This window comes from Crocodylus siamensis, chromosome 4 (assembly GCF_052110815.1).
Source record: "Crocodylus siamensis isolate JL-2025a chromosome 4, ASM5211081v1, whole genome shotgun sequence".
NCBI lineage: Eukaryota > Metazoa > Chordata > Crocodylia > Crocodylidae > Crocodylus > Crocodylus siamensis.
Window position 1 is genome coordinate 90,716,781 of NC_143398.1, and position 15,548 is coordinate 90,732,328.

Below are 15,548 nucleotides of genomic sequence, written 5' to 3' on the forward strand. Positions count from 1 at the left end.
GGCGGGGCGGGTGAGGGGCGGTGCCGGCTGCGCGGGGAGGGGGCGGGGGGCGCTCGCCTCGCCTCGCCCGCTGCGCCGGGCACAGCGCGGTGCACAAAGGAGCGGGCTGAGCCGCAGCCCCCGCCGCGGCGCGAGGTGAGAGCGGGGCCCCCGAGGGCCGCAGTCTCCGTGCGGGGTGGGGGGGACGCGCCGCCCCCGCGGGGTCCGTCTGCAGGAATGCGGCGGGGGGGGCCGGTCTCGTGTGAGGTACTTGATGGAGCCGGTGCTGGCGCCCCGGGAGTTGGCGGGCGCGAGGCGCTGGGGGGCTTGTTTTCTCTCCGTGTATTTTTAAGCAATGATTAATCTTTTTTTTGGGGGGGGGGGGCACGTCCCCTCTCAAGTGCTCTCAGCAGCTCCAGGCCAGCCCCTCGCCTGCCAAACCTCTGCCTCGCTGGGCCTCATCGGCTCCGGGCTCAAACTTGGCGAGCGGGGTCCCCCTTTTTTGTCCTTTTTCTTTCTTTTTTTGTTTTTTTGAGCCGGTGGAAGGCGGTCGGCTGAGCCCTGCGGTGTGAAGAAGGGAAGGAAGGGGGATGTTGTACAGGCTGGAATAGCATGCAGGTGCGGTCGCCACTGGCTGAGGTTTTCCTTTGCAAAAAAAAAAAAAAAAGAATTGGATAATACGAGCTGGATGTACCAAGGGCTGTTGTGCCGGTGGTGCTGACTGTCAGAGCCCGGGGAGGGGGATGAAGAAAGAGAGATACTCCAGCTTATTTCCAGGGTTGCGGAGAATGCTGCTTGCCGGGACATGTGCAGTCACATTTTTCTTTGAGGATTTTTTTAGCATGTGGACTACTGTGAATTGCCATGTGCCTGGCAAAGCCCTGCTCCACTTTTCTATGGGTATGCAAAGTGACGGATTGGTGGCAATGTGTGCCCACGTACGTGAATTCAAGATTTAGTCCGCCGCGCTCTGGCCAGCGGCAGCGTTAACGAGAGGAGCCGTGAATGATGTCCAGCTTTGGCAGGATTACTGACAACCTATCATAATGGCTCCTTGGGAGTCATTCTAATCTGTTGTGTTAATGAGCCACAAACTAGTTTCAAAGTAGACCTTGACATGGCAAGAGAGTAAGTGCTCCTCTGAAACCGTATTGAAAATCTGCTTATTTATGTGCTACCCTGGATGTAATAAATAATAAAATCTAATAATCTGCTGAAGGGAGAAGGTCACTGGAACAGAATGTTGTCAAAGAATAATGGTTTCCTTTTGTAAATCAATGTGAATACAAATTCGGAGCGTTTATGTAAAATAAGTGGATGTTCATTTTCCAAGCAGGAAGACTTGATCCTGCAATGTGTAATTACCACGACCTTATAAAACTCCATTCTGATGGTATCATAAATGTTTTAACGACACTATAAAAAGAATGGAGACTCAGTTATTTTAGCTGATGAATTTTGGTGTAGTAATTTGACACTTGTTCGGTAATGGATCTTTTCTCTTTGATATGTGTTTGTAACTCACAAAGGCCGTGGACCTGAAGTCACTTACAGATGTACCATAAGCATGGCACACAATCCCATCAGTTTTAGATGTTAGTAATCTGTTCAGATTATTGCAGGATAGGACCACAAAAGTTACCAGATATAGCAACAGAAAAAGTGCCCCGTCAGCCCAAGTACCACTGATCTCCTACTTATTTTTTTTGTTTAAAGAAAGGAAATGTGGTGGGTAGCATACAGAGACAAGCATAGCCATAAAAATGTAGTTTAGAAACATACTGTTTTTCTGTTTATCCATTTATAGACAATTACAGCAAGGCATTTAAGTGAAGTGCAGTATATATGAAATTTAGACTGGTAACGGCTTGGTTTTTCCTCTTGAAGAAATTTGAAAAAAACCCCACTGTTAACTGAGTTTTCAAACTATTTAGAAGAAGGGAGGAATACAAAAAGTTAAGACAGGTGGAGTTGGAGAAACAAGACAGGAAGCTACAGATTAAATTAGTGACTTCTCCTGAATCCAGCTGTAGAAGGACCAAAGCAAATCACCTTTGGGTAGGCGTTCTGCAACTGAGGATCTCCAGGAAAGGCCACTGAAAGGCCACGTTGGATTTAGGGTTGGCCCTACTCCATCACAATTTCACTTAAGTTCCAAGAATGCATCATTATTAATCAGTTTTTAGTTCTGGAAGTTTTTATTTTGCATTTGTGTCCTTTCTTTTAAGTTTTTTGAACACAGTGGGTGGTATAGATTTCATTTTGTTTAATCAGTGAACAAGAGAAATTTGAAAAACAACCTGATTATGGATTTCTATGTCATACGGTAATGATGGGTATCATGAATTTCATTCTTCACCAGTATGAACTTTCACATTTCTCTGAATTAACTCAGATGTTACCAAGCCTTGGGCTTGCTAATAAAGTCCTTCTGATCCTGAGAGACAGGATTGTAAGCAGGCCAGAGGCTGAATTTGGGATAAGTGTGAGGGAATGATGAAACGGGTAGTTCGCACCTCTTAGAGCTGTTGCTTCAAGCTGATTGAAGACTGACTGGACAATACTGGCTTATGTTTGGGTCCTATTTTGACAGTAGTCTTCACAACTGTATGACATGGAAAGCGTGCATTTTAAAAATGAAAGTTGGATGTGACAAACAAATGACACCTCCAGAAAAATTGTACCAGTTTGCCAAGTCTTACAAGCTAACACAATTCATCCCTCGATACAGACGATAGCAGCAAGTGTAAGAGCTATCAGTTTAAGAGCTATTGGTCCTCATGCCACATCTTGTCTACAACAGTCTCTGGTTCTAAGCATTGACAGAGTTATTCCTGAGGCTAATTTTTGGCAAGATAATAGCAAGAGCTGGAGAAAACACACCGCTCTCATTGGCTGATTGTTATCTTCACCAGATTGCATTCACCAAGTCTTCCCTTTTCAACTGAGAAGAAAAAGTATAAATATGGTATATTTACATAAATTTATTACATCTATTCATTTTCAAGTACACTGAGAAAGTAGTATTTTCTTCTTCATTCCAGTACAGATGGTCTGGTATGTCACATCAATAATTCAGCTCTATACAACCACCAGCATGCTCCCTTCTGTTTGCACCGCCTTCATAGGTCACCTTGGTTTACTGATTACCTGTAACAAATGAGGAAGTGGCAAAGACACTGGGGAGTTGGGAGAAGTCCAATGATTAATCTATCTCTGACATAAAGGGTTCTTACCGTGCTGTTTAGCAGTCTGGATGGGAAGATGAAGACCCCTGCTATCTTCTGCCTTTGCATCATCTGGATTACGGAATTTCTAAGAAGCATCTCTTTTGCAGTGCGTGAAGCTTTTAATTTTCTTCACAAAAAGATTGGGTGGATTCGTATCACCCTCATGAGATTCAGGATAATGGGATCAGACTGGAAGGAACCACCCAAAATGTCATCCCTCAAAAAGATTGTCCCAGGTGAAGAACTTCACAACATTGAAAGCAATGTGTGTGACTTCATGATAACTCCTGGCTGGCCGTGAGGCACATTGGCTACCATCAAAGAAGCTATTGTCCGGCCTCTGTCAAATAAACCAAGTTTGGATAACAATGTCCTGGAGGACTCGCCTCCTCTTTCTGAGAAGGAGCATTGAGAAGGTGATAGTAGGGCAATTCCAAAAATACAGATCACCATCAAAAGACTGGTCACAGCACAGGCAATAGGAAAAGGCAAACCATCTGTAATGCTTACCCATCTTTAACAATCTTTGGCACCATTAGTAATGAGACATTTCTTATTCAACTGTAACACTCAGCACTTGAAGGCAGAATAGAATAGTTCTGTTCATTTCTGTCTGCTCCTCCCTCAGAGTTGGGGGATGACTGTCTGACTGCTGCAGATTCTGCAGATTCTCCCAGGGCTTTCAGCTGTGAGGTTAAAAACCAATCATTTTATCTTGTCATTCCACATCTGCGACACCTCTGAAGAAATCACATGAAGATATGGACTGCAGGATAATCTATGCATTGATGATACCCACTTTGTATTTCTTATTATCTAAGATACGAACATTGCCAGATACACAGCAATTGAGATCTGGATGGTTGCAACTCAGCCAGAATGAAAAAGAGATAATTAAAAAAAACCCCACAGCACTTTGAGGAACTGACAACTGAGGACTACCAAGAAAGGCCACACTGAATTTAGGACTTGGCCTGCTCGATCATGAAAACAACCTGATTGCGTCTTTCAATGTTATATGTTAACGACAGGTATTGGCTTCCACTCTGTGACTGGCCACATTTTGCCTTCTCTTTTCACATGCAGACTTTAGTTAAGTCCCTATGTTTCTAATGATGTCTTAGCAAGCCTGTCAAGCTGAAGGCTAGTTCGACTCTTTGTGAAAGCCAAATGGAAATTCCAGCCAGTACAGAAAACCATTCACTGTCTTTGGAATAGTCCAATGAAATCACATAGTGAAAAGATGCAAATATAGGCACCATGTGCTGCTCAGCTATGTGAAAGTCAAGATGGTTATGTAATATTCAAAGCTGTATATTACTAGGCTCAGGTTACCTTTATGACCAACTTACTATCCCCAAATGAACAATCTAATGTATGCTTATCTGCAGAGCTAGAAATCACTACCTGTCAGGTGAGGCTGAGGGCTGTGGAACTAGAAGCATGTTCTCTAGCAGGCTTGTGCTACTGGAATGTGCTGTTTTCAGAAGTATGTTTAAAAAGAAGCTTGGACTTATTACGAAACTACTGCAAGATACACGTCTTTGCCCAGGTTTCTCCAGGTACTTCGGAAACCCTGACCTACTGTGTAAATTGGTCATCTTCTTCCTCACTCTGACTGAAAGTGGCAGTCATCAAGGAACTTACGGGTTCTGCTGTTTTCTGGAATATTAAAGGCCATGCTATGGGGTGGTGTTTTGCTGTAGTGGTTGTAGTTGTGGTAACAAATGAAGTCATAAGAAGTCTGTTTGACTGCAGGAGTCAGCTCATTGTTCTCATTGTTCACATGTTCAAATGCTTTACCCAGGCCATATGGGGGGGGGGGGCAAAGGGGCATGTGTGTTCATGCACAGAATAGAACAGTTTAAGTATCAGAGGAAAGTAAGATTAGAAATATTTAAATAAATTTAGGTACAGTAGAAATGTGATCCCTTTACTTGCTTGACTCTTAGTTTGGTAGTTGTTCCTGTCATCTGGAGGCTGACAACCTTTCCAGGCCATGGGCCATAACAATCCTGCTTCAGTCCAGCGTGGATGGGGTCGGTTTGGTGGTGCATCAGCAGCGAGGGGGATTTGCCTGAGTCCATGCTAGGGCCAGGCAGCTGGGAGCAGTTTCAGTACCACTTTCCCACCCCCTACCACTCTCTGGCTAGAGCATAAGCACAGCTTCCAGCTGGCGGGGAACTACCCTGGGGCCAGAAACTACACCCATGCTGCTGCTGCTGCTGCTGCTGCTGCTTCTTTCCAGCCTCCCACTCCCTGGCTGCAGCACAAGTGCAGTGTCCAGTTGGTGGGGAGCTACACTGTGGCTGGGAGCTGAAAGCTGTATCTGCATTACTGTCTCCTCTCCCTGCGCACCTTTGGCTCAGGTGGAGGATGCCCAACCCTAGCTCAGTTCCTTACAGCTAGAAGCTGTGCCCATGGTGCAGCCAGGACTAGGGAGCGGGGAGAAGTGGCGGTGATGTGAGTGTAGCTTCCAGGTACCCAGCCCCGGTACTGGTACAGACAGAGGAAAACTTTTTGGTTGAGCAGATCAAAACCAGTGGCTCTGCAGACTGAATCTGGCCCACAAGCCTTATATTTCCAACTCCTGCTTTAACCCCATACTTTCATAAGTGGTCCCACTGACTGCAGTGTAGGATTGGACCCTTCATGTAGTCCGGTACTGGCACATATTAGTTAGGATCCAGTCCTGGTTTGACTGAGGTCAGTAGAAGTTTTGTCAACGATTTCAATGAGAACTATATCTCAGCACCAAAGAACAAAGAGAAGGTGTTCTTCTGCTTATATATGTTTTTCTTTCTGAGAACTATGAATGATTGCAGAATTCACTGAATAAATATAACAGTGAGGCAAAGAAATGAGTGAATGTAATTATCCTGAATATATGGAAATATGAAGTCAGTTGCAGTGTTCATCAAAGTCCATTACAATGTTCATATTTATGTACAATATAAATATTCTATACTTACGTAATACTAAAATGTGGATGAAGAGAAGTTATAGATTTTTTTAAATGCTGTTAAAATGATTGGCCATCTAATTGATTGTGGGCCTAATCCCACACCTATTGAAGCTAATATCAGAACCTTGCCCATTTATAAATCTTTAGATAATCTCAACTATAGCATAAATAACTTTGATTTAGATATAAGTGATAGAATTTTAAATAACTGGATAATGTGTAAGTATCAAAAGTCTATATAGAAAAAGAACAATTATACCATTGTGTTGTTTTGATGGCATTTAACTTTTCAGATATGATTGCATAGGTAATAATGAAAGGTAGTAAAAATATTGTTTTATCAATAATGCACTCACCTGGAAAGCAGACTTATAATGAAAAGCCAATACATGTATAAACATCTGTTCTCTTACTACATGATAAAAGTAACTAATGCCATAACATTTCTCATGAATATTCATAAAATATTATTGTAGTCAGTGGATATGAAATTGGGCTAAAATACATATATAAAAGATGATTCTGTTAATTTCTAGTGAAACAGTTTGTCTAATATGTATGTGATGTAGTTCTGCTGAAACTGTTACAAACTGTATTCACATCATTATTTTCTTAAAAAGCTGGAAGTTAGTTGGTAATCATGAAAGTGAGGCAGAGCTTACTCCTTGCTTGAGCCAGGAAATTATGATGTGTGCTGCTTCACAGAATTTCACTTGTAAACTTCTCAGTCCTGATCAGTAGCATACATAAATGGATCTAGGATTTAGAAAAGGGAGATATGACAGATACAGTCAGCACTGTTGTTTAGATTACAGAGGTGGTTCGGGGGGAGTGGCACAGCTATTTCCCCCGATCCCTGGTTGGAGTACAACAGGAACCATCCTGGGACTGCCCCCCACCCTCAGGTCAATCAAGGACAACAGCAGCTAGGAGGTCCCCCTTCTTCCTGTGCATATTCCCTGCCCAGTCCCTCCACATTTCCTTGCTAACCTGGGAGCTTCAGCTACGGGGAGTGGCTGCATGGGGTGCAGGACTTCAATGGGGCCATCAACAACAGTGGACAGATCCCCCACCTTCCTGTGTCTGCTCCCTGAGTGTCACCCACTTGGGGAGGGGAGGAGGGAGAGCTCACTGTACTACATAGTGGAAGGTACAGTGTCACTGCAACTGCCTGCTTCCCCTTTCCTTGCCTTCCCTCACCTCCCCTCCCCACCCTGCCAGGGTATGCCCCGGTAAGCATCCTGTGTTACTTCTAAGGTTTGGTCTCTCATGAAGAGCCTTATATCTATATAGTAGAAGGTGGTGTTGCACAGAAAGACTCAAACTAGCTCTTTATCTGGATGCTATTGAACTAGAAGAAATAGAGCTATGTTAATGCCGAGAGTTAATTAGTTATGCTGAGGACAGGGCTTATTAGCTAGTTTAGGTATTTGCATGGCACTGCCTTGTGCCATGTAGACTCTGGCTTGCAAGCTAGCACACTCAAGTACCTGGGGCATTTCTGCATAGCACTGCATTGAGCCATGTAGACATAGTGAGCATGCTGGCTACACCAAGTACCCAAAGAAAGGATTGGAGGCAATTGCCAAATTTCTTTTCACTTATCACTTGAAATGAGGCTGCAACTCCAAGATCTAGGGAGGTGTATATATCCATTGCACCACTCTATTTTTCTAATATTAAACTTTCCCATTCATAGTATCATATAATAGTATCATAGTGCTTAGGGTTGGAAGGGACCTAAACAGATCATCAGGTCTGACCCCCTGCCCCAGGCAGGAACGGGTGCTGGGCTCATATCACCCTAGCCAAATATCTGTCCACCCTCCTCTTGAAGATCCCCAAGGTAGGGGAGAGTACCTCCTCACTTGGGAGCCCATTCCAGAGCCTGGCAGCCCTAACTGTAAAGTAATGTCTCCTGATGTCCAGCCTGAACTTTCTCTCTAACAATTTGTGGCCATTATTCCTAGTAACCCTGGGTAGTGCCTGGGGGAACAGAGCCTCCCCCAATTCCCGCTGGTCCCCCTGGTGAGTTTGTAAATGGCCACCAGATTCCCTCAGCCTTCTCTTGCGGAGGCTGAATAGGTTCAGGCCCTTTAGCTTCTCTTCATAAGGCCTGCCCCGCTGCCCCTCGACCATGCAAGTGGCCCTCCTCTGGACCCTCTCAATGCTAGCCACATCCCTCTTGAAGTGTGGTGCCCAGAACTGGATGCAGTAGTTCAACTGTGGCTGCATAGAGGGGAAGGATCACCTTCCTGGACCTGCTTGTGATGCATCTCTAGATGTACAACAAGGTGCAGTTAGCTTTACTTACTGCTTCCTCGCATTGGTGGCTCATGTTCATCCTGGAGTCAACAATGACTCCACGATCCCTTTCTGCCACCGTGTTGACAAGAAGGGTGTTCCCCAGCCTATAGGTGTGTTTCTGGTTCCTACTCCCTAGATGCAGCACCTTGCACTTGTCTGCGTTGAATTCTATCCTATTCTCATGAATATGACTCCAAGCTCCCCTCTTGAAAGCACAGAGGCGGAATGGGATCTTGGAGTCATTATTGACTCCAAGATGAACATGAGCCGCCAATGCGAGGAAGCAGTAAGTAAAGCTAACTGCATCTTGTCATTCATCCAAAGATGCATCTCAAGCCGGTCCAGAGAGGAGATACTTCCCCTCTGCAACATTGGTCAGGCCACAATTGGAGTACTGCATCCAGTTCTGGGCACCACACTTTAAGAGGGATGTGGCCTGCCTTGACAGGGTTCAGAGGAGGGCCACCCACTTGGTTGGAGGGCAACAGGGTAGACCCTATGAGGAGAGGCTGAGGGACCTGAACCTGTTCAGCCTCAGCAAGTGGAGGCTGAGAGGGGATTTGGTGGCTGCCTACAAACTCATTAGGGGAGATCAGCAGCAAATAGGAAGGGCCCTATTCCCCCCAGCAGCACCTGGGGTGATGAGGAACAATGGCCAGAAGCTGCTGGAAAATAGGTTCAGATTAGAGATTAGGAGGCATTATTTCACTGTTAGGGTGGCTAGGATCTGGAACCAACTTCCTAGGGAAGTGGTCCTCGCTCCTACCTTGGGTAAATGCAAAAAGAGGTTGGACGAACACCTGTCTGGGGTCTGTAATCCCAGCGTGTGCTCCTACCAGTGGCTAAATGATCTGTTCAGGTCCCTTCTGACCCCAAACTACTATGAAACTATGAAACTCATCTGCCCACTGCTGTAGTTTGTCTAGATCATTACTGAGTGGGATATAAGCAGGTCTGAGTATGCCTCTAAAATGTTTACCTATACAGAGAGGTAATGAAAATGCACCATCTATCATAAGTTATGGTGCTTTGAGGCACTGGGCCAGATCCTCAGCTGGGGTAAACTGTCATATCTCTATTGACTTCAGCCAACAATATACAGAAGCTGAGGTTCTAGCTCATTATGCTTCTATCAAGCATAATAATATTGGATTTTGGTGAGAGTGTTAAGCAGCAACATCTTTGGCGGGATTGGGGGAAGAGAGGGGGGTTTATTACCTCTTTCTTCAGCAAAAGAGGTGCAGTTGCAGATAGGACGGCACCATGGCGTGCTCTCCACTTCATCCAGAGAGACAAGCATCATAGTATGGTCAGGTCAGAAAGAGACTGCCTAACCCTTCTGCTCTATGTGTGTATCAGAGCAGACAATTTTTTAAGGCATAACTTAGACCTATCATGTGACCAAGCAGTTAACTAGAACTTAATATTGTAATGAAAGATTCAAGCCAAAACGTTCAGAACTTTTTGCCTGAATTTAGGCCCTAAATGTTCTCTCTCAGGATTTAGTTTTCAAAAGTATTAAGTACCTGAAAGGCTTAGTGTCTTTATTTCTATTGTAATAACTAAACGTAAACTTAAGAGAACAACTTTAGTCAACCGTTATTTGAGAAGGTTGTCTGAGGTGTGCTCACAGTGGTTTCCTAAGTCACCTTCCTTGAAGTATACCACGAGGAATAAAGAATGTGCTTCCTAAAAATGACAAGGTTTCCTTTCCGAATGTTTTGACTACATTCAAATGACATAATTTTTTGTTGTGTGGTAACTTAATTTTTTCCCCCCATTATAGTGTTGATTTAAACCCTTGAAATTGATGGGAAATCCTGTACTGTGATTGTTTTTTGGCTCTAAGTATCCCTCCAATCAACAGAATATTGGAAAACTTCCATATTTCTAATCAGGATAGGTTCACAATTATTTTCACAAGTAGAGATAATCAAGGCCTCAGTCCTGCTGCCAGCTGGTGCAGATGGCACTATACACACAAGGTGCCTAGGGGTTTGGCAGTGACCTGTAGCTGGCAGTCTGTACCAGCTGGGGTTACAGAGCTTCAGGTCTGGTGGTAGCTGGTTTCCCCGGTGCACCACACTTCAGAGTGTTGCATTAGTATCCTGCCCTGTTGTTTTAAAGGACTGGATCCCAGATTCCTCTTTACCTGAGCAGCAGAATGCATCCCAAAAATGATTGTTTCACTTTTTTAAAATATTTGTTTATAAACAATAATGTTTAGCGTTAACATACTTTAAAATAAATATCTACATTAGAAATTATGAATCTGTGCAAAACAGAAGTCCCTTTTCTATCTTTTGCCAGTATATTGACATATGTTACATATTTTGAGTTATGCAACATATATCAGAGCTTTTATTTGACCTTCACAACAGAAATAATCTCAATATATTTTTTCTGGAGGCATAAATATTCAATTACAGTAAACTGCTTTATCTCCTAACTTAAAAAAAAAAAAGTCTGCTGCATATTTTGATTTTCAGTTCAGTGTAAAATCCTTTTGGTTTACATAACTAATCCTGTGTCTGTGTATTATGCAGTAGCTACCTTTGCTATTGCTTGTACTGTTAAGATTTGAGCTATAATTTTAAAAAAAATATATTGTTCTTGTTTATGTTTTAGCCACAAAATGCACTCATTGAAACTCTGGCGTGATAGTACTAATACAGTGGGGACATAATTAGTGATGTCAATTCAGAAAACAAGTCAAGTTTATAACTTGCATTAAGTCTGGGAATAGTAAAGGTGTAAAACCAATGTAACTTACAAGGTAAGGGGACAAAAAGTGGTGGCACAGCAGGTAAAGCAGTTCAGTAAGAAGTGTAAAATAAAGAAATGTTTAACATTTCTGGTTTATCTTACACCTTCCTCTCAAACAACTTGGTCAGCATTCAGGTTATGCTTCTGTTTCACGTGCCCTGAATTCCAAAGCAGTGCCATCCACTCTGTCCCTTAAACGTTACTTCCCAGGACAAGAATTTTGCATATTTATTCTAGTCGCTTCATGTAAAGGGGTTGAAAAGCCACCATAACAGAGTAACTGAGGATTCCCTTGACACTGGGGAATCTCTAGCTGCCAGCTTCCTGTAGCTTGCCTACTCACCCCTTAGCGACCTTAGGAAAAATGGCACCCTGGGTAAACTTATATTTTGCCCTCCCCCAGCCACCAGTGCTGCTGCCCTGCCACAGATGGGCTCTGTCCAATGGGACAGGGAGCTGGTCATGGCCTTTGCCCTGGGTTGTCAGGGCATTTGCCCTGGAGAGTTCCCCAGCCCAGTGCTCCCTGCATTCACCACCCCACCCTACCCCACCCAGGCGGCAGCAGGTGCAGCTGCTGTGGCCACTGCACACAGAATCCTGGCCAGCACCCCCTCCCACCACGCCAGCATCTCACGGTGCCCTGAACAATGCCCCAGGCTGGCACCGTCTGCCGCTTATGGTGTGTGTGTGTGTGTGTGTGTGTGTGTGTGTGTGTGTGTGTGTGTGTGTGTGTGTGTGTGTGTGTGTGTGGTCTCTGCCTGACCACAGCGCTCTGGGCAATCATCTACAAGCTCTTCTGAGAGGGGCATGCTGGGCACGTTGAGAGTGAGAAGGCTTTGCTGGAGGTGACTTCTAGTGAGCTCTCAGGAGTCAGTGAGAATTAGGTCTGTCCCTGAGGAATCTGTAAATCAGTAATTCTCAAGCAGGGAGCAGGGGCAGTCTGTGTGCCACAAGATCTTTTGAAAGGTGCCACAGGAAATGTTAGGAGATAAGGGTGGTGTACGGAGTTAAGCAGATAAGGGCAGGCTCAGGCCCAGGCGTAAGGAGATAAGCACAAGCAGAAAAAGGCAGGCTCAGTCTTTTCCTGTTTGGCAGCTCCCCTCCCCCACCATCTAGCCCCTCTGTAAGAAGGTAAGCACTGTAAAAAATAGGTTGGCTTTTGGAATGGGGTGCTGCACAATTCACAAAAGTTATGGAGGGGTGCCTTGAGACTAAAAAGGTTGAGAACCACTTGTTAGGGGCCATATTGGGCCCCAGCAGTTCTGAGGACCAGGGGAGTACAAATGTGGCTTAAAGTCACCTCTATTGAGTAGATTTCTGACACAGCTGAGGATCCAGTATAGCAACGGTGCAACTTAATCACCACTTAATTTGATGCAGACTGCCATAATTGCTACACCTGCTCACACTAGGTCTTTGCTTGAGCCACAGAGTCTGAACTGGGTACATATATAAAAGCTTCTACAAAGCAAGCTGTAGCTGATTTTAATTGCACAACTGAATGTACATTCATTGGTTTTACTCATTCTCCAGAAACAAATCTTTTCATAAAAGAGGCCTGATGCATATTGTAGACTGTGGCATGTTGGATGTTTTCGTTGGAACCATAGAGATATTCCAGAGGACTGTGTGATGCATTTCAGAAGGACATTCTTAACTTCAGAAACACCTTTTGTGCTTTTTTTCTCCCAGCACCTATCATTAAAAAACTATACACTAAGCAAAGCTTTCTATAATATTAACATCGAAAAAAGTAGAAGTAGATTGTAAAAAATCAACATTCTACACAGGTGATTCAGGTTCTGTGATGTTCCAATGAATCTAGACAGGGGTTTAATGGAACCCTGCCTACCAGGCAGATTCCCACCAGAAAACTGCCTGGTTTCTTGCCAACTGCCTACCTAGCTCCTGAGCAGCATTTTATGCTAGGAGCATCAAAGCTTGGATGTAGTTTGGCTTGTTAATTGACTCGAATCTTGTTGTCTAGTTTCACCATTGTCTGCACCCTGAAAAGTGATACAGATGTATGGAATCTGATCTACAGATATAGAATTAATAGAATACGGTCAGGATATTTCTCGTATTTGAGCTCAGATCAAGGCTTCCAGTGATTATGAATGTCTATATCAATCCTAAGACGTTTCTGGACATACATGATTCTCACAACCAGACCACGGCTTAGAGACTGTTGCAAGGTTGACTAAGAACAATATACTGAGTGTATCTATATTATATGAACCAATAAGTATTTTGCATCTTGTAATCTGGGGGTTTCTAATGGTGAACAGAACCAGACCATCCCTTTAAGAATGTACTCTTCGACCCTACTGCAACTTCTGCAGTCATAGGCCATATCTACATAAGACGCTGACTGTGCAGTCATTACTGAACAGTTGTTTCGTACTTGTATAAACAAATACTAAGGCTAGGGACAGAAGTTACACACAAACTGGTTTAAGTGATCAGAAACTGGTTTAAACCTGTAACAGAACACAAGTTCAGTGCACATACACCAGTTTCAAAATGTCTGAAACAGGTTTAAGATAAACCTGGTTGAATGTAGTATCAGATGTAACTGGTTTGGGTCAAACCAGTTTATGAAACTTCTGTCCCAGACCCCTTCCTGGCTCAAGTTAAATCAGTCCCACAGCAACCCAGCATGCTTTCCATTCCTGGGCTGGGCTGGGCTGGGCTGGGATGGGATGTCTGCTCCAGAGAGCAAAAGCAGTGAGGCATGGCTGGCTCACTGGCCTTACTGGCTGCCTCACTGATCCCCAGGCAAACTTTGTCTGGGGTCAGGGCCAGGGAGGGAGGTTAAACTGCCTTTCCCCTAGTATGGAGCTGCCCTGCGGGGTTATTTACTGTTGGCTGCGACAGTGGACTACAAATCCCAGAGGCACTGAGAAGCAGGAAAGAACTATTCTTCTTCAAGCTTTTATGAATTCAGTGCTACTACCTTCCCCCCAACACCCAGGCAGAGCGTGGGCTGCGGCCTGGCCCATGCCTCCTCTGCTGCAGCAGGGAGGGGGAAAAAGTCTTTGGAGGGCTTTCTCTGATCCCTCCCCTTTGGCAGGGCCTGGTAGGAGTGCTCTAGTGCCCCCCAGCTTCTGGCTTGAGCCCCTGCAGGCCTGTGACTGCATTTCCTGAATCAAAAGTAAATGCATGTTTGCTTGCTAATCAGTTCAATCTCTGCAGTTTAGACTAACTTGCAAAGACCGAATCAATTCAGCCTTGGGCTTTTTGACTGTCTGCACTTAGTTCAAATGACTGCCCAGTAACCTGAGTTACTGTGCAGTGGTACCAACAAATGACTTTTTTGTGATGCTGACTGTGCAGTACTGTGCAGTAGCATTGTGTCATGGTTGCTGCCACACGCCGCTTCTGTGCAGTAGTCTTGGGCTACTGCATAGTCATCATCTGGTGTAAATGCGGCCATAGTAATGGAAACTCCAGGTCTGGGCTGGGGAGCTCATTTAGTTTAACTTGCAATTCAGGGATCCTGAATAAAGTAGAAGAGTCCAAACTCCTTTAAACTGTTTTGGAGATGAGAAAAAACTGCTTGGCACACAAGAGGTTTCTACTGTGTTGAATGTGTGTATTTATATAAAAGGTGACAGAGAGCACTGCTGCTGTGCATCACATCTGCTTGCAGAGCAAGCAAAGCTTAATCTCTTTCACTTTCTTGAGGTGCTGTTAAGCTCGTATTGGTGTGTTCAGTGTGTCCAATCATGCTGAACGTGTCCTGTCATGCCTAGTTTTGAATGTTTCAGTCAATGGCAGATGACCTCAGCAGGAAATATTTTGCCCAATTGTCCCAAGGTTACAGTAGTCAACATTACATTTCAGAAGTTGGGGACTTTTGCATACACCTGTTTGTTGGAAAGGACAATGTAAAGTGCTGTTCATTTGTTTCATCAGTAGCTCAGTACTTTTTTATGTTTGATAAGGGCAGCCACAAAACAGACAGTACTTCAACTAGAACAGGATTTTTCAGACTATTAGGACAATGTCAGTGTCCTTTGAATAGCACCAGCATCAGCTCACTAGTTTTTATCTTCTGTTCTGGCAGCAGAAGTTTAAGTCCTTCTGCTCACTGTGCTGAATCTTTTGTCTTGGGTAGGACCATATTCTATAACCTAAAGCAAAGTTTTGTCTCTGGACAAATAACATGGACTGTGATTGCTCCTTAGGAGTATATCAAATTGTATTGAAAAGCAAAGATTTTTTCACTGGGAATATTTGGCGTATGATAAATTAAGAATGGTTTTCCATCTGTGTAAAGCAAGGTACTGGATGCTCAT

The 15,548-nt window shown here is 44.2% G+C and overlaps 1 protein-coding gene across 5 annotated transcripts in view; it reads left to right on the top strand.

Moving 5' to 3' along the window:
* The window catches only part of ANKS1B (ankyrin repeat and sterile alpha motif domain containing 1B), an 845,363-nt gene that overhangs the window by 711,371 nt on the left and 118,444 nt on the right, over positions 1–15,548 (top strand). Inside the window, exon 1 of one of the 5 annotated variants that reach the window (XM_090042854.1) lies at positions 51–135. The exons of the other annotated variants lie outside the window; for them this stretch is intronic. The gene's annotated coding sequence lies outside the window, so the exon portion shown is untranslated. Of the gene's footprint in view, positions 1–50; positions 136–15,548 lie in introns of those variants that run through there. 5 annotated transcript variants of the gene reach the window in all.